The sequence below is a fragment of the Otolemur garnettii genome, unplaced genomic scaffold, assembly GCF_000181295.1.
Source record: "Otolemur garnettii isolate 467f Iridium unplaced genomic scaffold, OtoGar3 scaffold00078, whole genome shotgun sequence".
In the NCBI taxonomy this organism is placed as follows: Eukaryota; Metazoa; Chordata; class Mammalia; order Primates; family Galagidae; genus Otolemur; species Otolemur garnettii.
Window position 1 is genome coordinate 1,824,063 of NW_003852473.1, and position 7,017 is coordinate 1,831,079.

The 7,017-nt window shown below is 41.3% G+C and overlaps 1 pseudogene; it reads left to right on the forward strand.

Annotated features, from left to right (window-relative positions):
• Positions 1–348: 348 nt before the first annotated feature.
• Positions 349–998, forward strand: LOC100954416 (annotated as a pseudogene).
• The last annotated feature ends 6,019 nt before the right edge of the window (positions 999–7,017 follow it).

The following is a 7,017-nucleotide window of genomic DNA, read 5'->3' on the forward strand; positions in this document are numbered from 1 at the left end:
AAGTTGCTAAAATTTTCACCAGTGGGGACTTGGGAAAATGTTTTGGTGGAGAACACTTGACTGGTACAATAAGTGAGGCTTTTGAAAAGTGCCTTGGCACTGGCCACTGGGCGTGCTCTTGGGCGCCAGCCGAGAAGAGCACTCCTGGGCGCAGGCTCAGTCGCAGGGCCATACTGTAAAGCAGGTTCGCTGGGGTTTCCACCCCACCACTCCCAGTCCCCGGGGGTTCAGCCAGGTGTTCACCTTCCCCAGGCGAGTCTAGCCATAGTCCTTCCTCTGTGCTGCCCCCCAGGCGAGGTTTAGTTGCAGTCCCTAAAGCATTCCAGAGCTTTCTTTGAGTAGCCAGCCATGGAGAAGGACCCAGTCAGGGAGCCTGTGGAGAAGCTGCGAAGTGCCAGGTGTCGCAATGGGTTCTCCGAGCAGGAGCCACCAGGCACCCCACTCCCATCACTGCGCATCCGGCCAGTGGAGAAGCCCCAGTGGCCCTAGGCCAAGAGGGCCCAGCCCGGAAATAGCTGGGAGGGCAACCCTACAGCGAGGAAGATGGTGAGCTGAACGTCCCCAACTTGGTAGCCTCCTACTCTGCCATCCTACGCTCGCTGGGCGAGGACCCGGGGCAACGACGCCCAAGACGCCCTGGATGGCGGCCAAGGCCATGCAGGTCTTTACCAAGGTCTACCAGGAGGCCGTCTCAGATGACCTAAATGATGCTGTATTTGATGAAGATCATGATGAGATAATGATTGTGAAGGACATAGGTATGTTTTCCAATGTGAGCATCATCCAGTTCCATTTGTTGGAAAGGTCAGTATCAGTTATCTTCCTCACAGGCAGGTCCTGGGCCTCGGCAAACTTGGGAGGATTGTGTAGACGGCTACAAGTTCAAGAGCGCCTTACAAAACAAATTGCCATACCAATCACAGCAGCTTTGCGCAGCTTTGCGACCTGTTGGAGTTGGGGTAGTGGTGGAAGCAACACACCCATGTGTGGTGATGTGAGGTAGACAAAATACGAACAGTTCGGTGTGCCCGGGAAGACCCCAAAACTCGAGAGAAGCATTTCTGACGCTCAGTTGGAGCTGAAGTCAAGGTGTGCAGTGTGGTTCTGCAGATTGTACCGCGAGTAGCATCGTCTAAGTCTTGTTACTACATTCCATTTTCAGTTGTTACAGATGTGAACTTTATTCCTTGTAACTAATATTATTTAAAAATCATCTATAGGCTTGGCACTCATAGCACACACACACACACACACAAAAATAGCTGGGCATGGTGGTGGGCACCTATAGTCCCACCTTCTTGGGAAGTTGAGAGAAGAGGATTCCTTAAGCCCAAAAGTCAGAGGTTGCTATGAGCTTTGAGGCCACGGTACTCTACCAAGGGTGGCAAAGTGAGACTCTGTCTCAAAAAAAAAAAAAAAGAAGCTCTGCTTTACTGAGCTGCCATTACAGCTACTTTTGCCCCCACTGAGACATAAAATGGATATATTACTTACATGTTTTGTCTAATTTAATCTCAACGTCTTGCCACTGTCAGTTTTTGTTATCATGCTTATTTTGCAGATAGGGAATTTAAAGCTTAGAGAGGTTAAGTTACTAATATCAGTGAGCTCCATGGTCCTGGGTAACTAAAGGCCACAGAAGCCTTTTTGTGCCATTCCCAGGATGAATTGTCTGCACGTGTTCCCATCCCTGTTTCACTTGATTCCAAACTCCGACACCTAGGAGACGACATGGATTTCATTTAGCTTGGATCATGCCCCCATCCCTCAGCTAGTACAGAGTGACCTTGATTGACAGTCATTCTGTAGTCTATGCACCAGGGTAGGAATACTTCTCTAAGGAGAAGTCAGAATTCGGTTCCAAAACCAGGGCAGAGGCTGAGAACAGGCATGAACAACCAATCCCTACCACTGGGTCACATTACCAGTAGGGTTAATAAATAGAAGTAGCTTTAAAGACTTGGTAGGTAGAAAAAAGAATGAATTAGTTTAGTTTCATTTCAGCATCCAACTCCCTGCTCCTGAAAAGAAGGTTGTATTTATCTGAGTTCTACATATCCAGTAGTTTTCAACAATTTTCAAACTCTTTTTTCTTAAGTGACAGGACGCCATCTGTCTCTATGAAAGTGTCCACACTCATGTATGTGCAGTTGTGAAAGGGAGAGATAGAGATGGGGTGTGCTATTTGGGAAGTGTGGAAACTGGGAGGAAAGGGGAGATTTGTGCTTTTTTAGAAATAGGGACTGGAATAAGTGAATCAGCAACTTTGGTATGTGTTTTACATTCTAGGAGTGGGACAGCTTTGGATGGGGCTAGTTTTATCAGGGAAAAGCGATGCCATATCTGTAAGGCATTAAATACTTTGAAGTAAGATTTTTAAGATTTTGATTATTGACTTACAATAATCAAAAGAAAAAGGCACATCTCTTTTCTGAACTGCTGCTAACCTCAAATAGTGCTTTGAGGTAGTTGGAGAACTTGAAAGTAACCTTCAGAATTATTTTATTTTATTTTATTTTTTTATTAAATCATGGCTGTGCGCATTAATGCAATCATGGGGTACAGTGTGGTGTTTTCATATACAATTTGAAATATTTTCATCAAACTGGTTAACATAGACTTCATGTCATTTTCTTAATTATTGGGTTAAGACATTTATATTCTACTTTTAGAAAGATTCATTTGTAAGGTAAACTTTCAATCGCCCTCCCTACACCCATCCACCCCCTCCTCTTCCCCTCCCCATATTCTTAGGCTATAATTAGGTTATAGCTTTCATATAAATTACTTTCATAATAGGGCTGAGTACATCGGATAGTTTTTAAAACTTAAGTTCATTGAGTTGAGTGAATTGTTTTATCAATATAATGGAACTTTCCTATCAGACCAAGGGTCACATATTCAAGTGTTTTCCAGACCCAAGCAGATAAGCCAGTAACTGCAGTAGGCTATTGTAAGATGAGAAGTGCCAAATGACACTCCCTCCTTCAATATAGAGGATGTATTAATAATAAGTAATAATAGGCACTGTGAGTAAAATGTCATATGCATGACGTATGTGATGGCAGCAGCTGATTACTAAGATATGAACTGCAGGCCTGGTGTTACTAGGTAATCATAAAAGCTAACACTTATGTAATTCTTACTATGTACAAGGCCCTGGTGTAAATACTTTATATAAATCAATGTATTTAGTTCTCAGAACAATGCTATGGTTGTATACAATTATCACCCCACTTAGCAGGTGAGGAAACTGCTAAGGCATGGAGAGGTTAAGTGAATTGTCCAAGGTGGCACAGCTAGTGAGACGTATAGACAGGATTCAAATCCAAGTTCAGATCCAGAGTCCTTGCTCTTAATCACTATTCTCAGCTGAATTCTTCGTTTCAAAAGAAGGTATGGTTTGTTTCATGTGAAATTTACCAGTTTAAAAAAATGTAACACCCTCCCCCCCCAAATAGGCCCATGTCCTAGGAATTTTATTCCAGGTAGGACTTCTGGATTAGGCTTTAATACAACCAGAGGTCCATGGAGAAATGGCTGGTTGCAGGGCCGGGCAGGGAAAGTCAGACAATGAGTCCAAAACACCTCATGGTACCAGGAAATAGAAGAGTGTTCAAGTGATCCTGGGAACACATCACAAAGGCACAAAAGACAACTTCAAGAAACTTCCAATGGCCAAATCTAGGATAAATAGAGCCATAAATTAAGTGATAACAATAATAGATTTAGTCAATAGAATAAAATAAATATGTATGAACCCAGAGCATTATAAATAAATGAAGGAGAAGGAAAAATTCTTCCTTACGGGTTGATTCCAGTTAATATGTAGAATCATGAGGGAAATAGAATACCACCATGATAACAATTGTTTCAGCAAGAATCATCAGTAGATGCTAAAATCAGTGAAAGTATGATGACCTCAGAAATGAATATTCACAAAGTCTCAAAGTCTCTCCCCAAAAGACTTTTTACTAATTATAAAAGTAAAAATAGTAACTTTATGGTGGAAAACCTGGCAGAAACCATCTTAAACAAGTTATCCGAGGTAATAACTATGAATAATTAGACATATTCGCATCATGTGCCTTCTGCTGTGATGCACTAAAAAGGTATGACCTGACTTCTGTGACATTCTTGGTGAAAAATACATAACTTGAGGGCACATTTTCTCAGAACTTCTTGAAAATATGTGTTCCGGGCTGTGGTCACACACATTTGGCTCAGAAGAAAACTCTTTAAGTTATTTAACAGAGTTTGGATTTTTTTCCCCCCTGTTAACAAGATGGTACCCAAAATGGGGCTCAGAGAAGACTCAGAACCTCCCAAACTCAGGGCTATGTACTAGTATGGCTGCCCTGGAGATCCCCAACTCTGGACTTCTCCTTGGGTGGAACTGGTAAGTCCCCCTAAGCCCCAGACCTCACAGTCCTGGTTAATGGTCCTTCCTGGTTTATTCTGAGCTGTCAATTCTTTGGCTAGGAAGTTACTGTTTGGGATCCAAATTTCGATTTGGAGGTACATTCTAAAGAGTCTTCTCCATTGCTTCTTCCTTCCAAAATCAAAAACAATCAGCTTTTCTGTGCATTTGCAAAAGAAGAAAGCAAATATTCCTTTTCGTAGATAAATAAGAGACTGAATTCCTCAGCTCCAAAGAGAAAGGGCATTTTACTCATCCCAGATGAAAGAGACTCATGGGTGAATAGAGGCCTAAGTAGAAGTGTATGGGGTGGCTTTCCAAGATGCAAAGTGGCCCTACAGGGAACTCCCTCCCCCAACAAAATTAATTAAAAGTACACTTATCCAGGAAACAAACGTGAGAGCTGATTACTTTGTGATTTGAGGTCACTTAGCGGTGGTAATCCTGCAAAGAGAGAGACTGAGACAGAGAAGAAGGCAGAAACAACTCAGTGGTCAAACAGGGCAGAGCCCCACCCACAATCAGGACACTCTGCTCACTACACAAAACCGTAGACTACAGTTTGACTCCTTCTTTTAAAGAAAAATGGGAAACAAATCTCCTTGTTTGAGGAAAGACAAGGAGAATGACCCCCTTCTGATACCCCACTTGATTTATGTTACCTCTACTTGCAAGTATTTGTGTAAATGGAAAGGTTTAAAGGCATGGCACATTTTCTAGAACTCCAGCTGGTTATGGCCAATTCTTGTGCACATGTTTTAACTAATGTGTAAATTACATCAAGAAAAATTCAGAGCTCAAATGGTTGACCTGCTGCTATAAAGTTAAAATGTTGCATCTCCTAAGCTCTTTATCTCTCTATTTTATTTCCTACCTACTTTAAATCTGCTAACTTTTTCTATACTGATGTTGAGATAAAACTCAATGTTTATGATATTACTAATTCAGGCTACTTGGAGATCTTGCATCTTTTTCTTTTTGAACTAAAAAGAAAAAGTGTAAAAGAGGCTTTTAAAAATCAAACTTCCATCAAAATCAAACTTTTAAAAATCAACTGCTTTTGGCTCGGCGCCTGTGGCTCAAGTGGCTAAGGCACCAGCCATGTACACCCAAGGTGGCGGGTTCGAATCCAGCCCAGGCCTGCCAAACAACAATAATGGCTGCAACCAAAAAATAGCAGGGCGTTGTGGCAGGCGCCTGTGGTCCCAGCTACTTGGGAGGCAGAGGCAGAAGACTCGCTTGAGCCCAGGAGTTAGAGGTTGCTGTGAGCTGAGATGCCATGGCACTCTACCCAGGGGGACGGACAGCTTAAGGCTCCTATCTCAAAAAAAAAAGAGAAAAATCAACTGCTTTACCCAAAACTTCGGTCCACAGTCTTCATTAGAAGCAACTAAAGTCTGGCCATGTGTCCAACTTTGTGAGAAATAATTTCTATCCAGTCACTTTTTGTAAACTAGTGAGTCTGTGTTACAATCTCATGGCTAGAGTTCTGAGCTAAAAGCTATTAAAATGTTGTGTGTGGGTGTACGTGTTCAGATATGTATTGTGCACATACATACAGCATATGCTATCTGCATAGTACCAAACTGGCTTGTAAATAAGGGAGAGCTCTTATAAGTTAATTAAACAAACCAACATGCTTTGCAGGTTCATATGAACTTAGTATTTGGGTTGGGTTATTAAAAAGAAAAAAGCATGATTGGTGAAGTAAAAATAAAAATGTCTTCAAATTTTTGCCTGTATTTACCAGTCATTTTTATGTTCGTAAGTGTTAGCATGCGACACAAAGTTATAAAACTATAATTCCAGCTAAACCAAAATGATCTGTGTATATGTGATTTTTGATAAATAAGACTAATTTAATATTGTTGGTTTAATGATAACAGCTAAATCTCCTGAGTTGTCAGGAAAAATGTCCATGTGGGTTTCAACTGTAAGAGTCTTACTTCAGCAAAAGTATCAGTGTGCCTGAACAAAAATAAGTGTCAGCAAATTAGAATAAATAAAATATCACAGAAATAGGAGCACGGAAACAGAAACTTAACATAAACCTTGGTTAAAGCTTTATGAAAATATTCTAGTTTGGGTCTCTTAACCATAGTTTCTTCCACTGACTTCAATGTCCGTGGAAAGAAACGTATAAAATCTGCTTCTAACTCACTCCTTCTAAAATTTGATTTATTTTTCCCAGCACTGAAATTAAAAAAAAAAAAAAAACAACAAAAACTATCATCTGATATTAACTGATATTAACAGTACCACTGGGGATTTAAAACTGTAGCAACCTCAAATTCTTGGGCTTAAGCAATTTTCTTGGCTCAGCCTCCCAAGTAGCTGGGTCTACAGGCGCCCGCTACACCTGGCTATTTTTTTGTTGCACTTGTCATTGTTGTTTTAGCAGGCCTGGACTGGGTTGGAACTGGCCAGCCTGGCTGTATGTGGCTGATATCCTACCCACTGAGCTACGGGCGCCACCAATTAGTTGACTTTTTTTTACCAAAGATTGGCTAGACATAATTCCATTCTTCAAGGATGTTTTCTCCTGTCTTTATTTTTTCCCAATATTTTGGATGCTGCGTTTAGTGCCTCCTGTCACA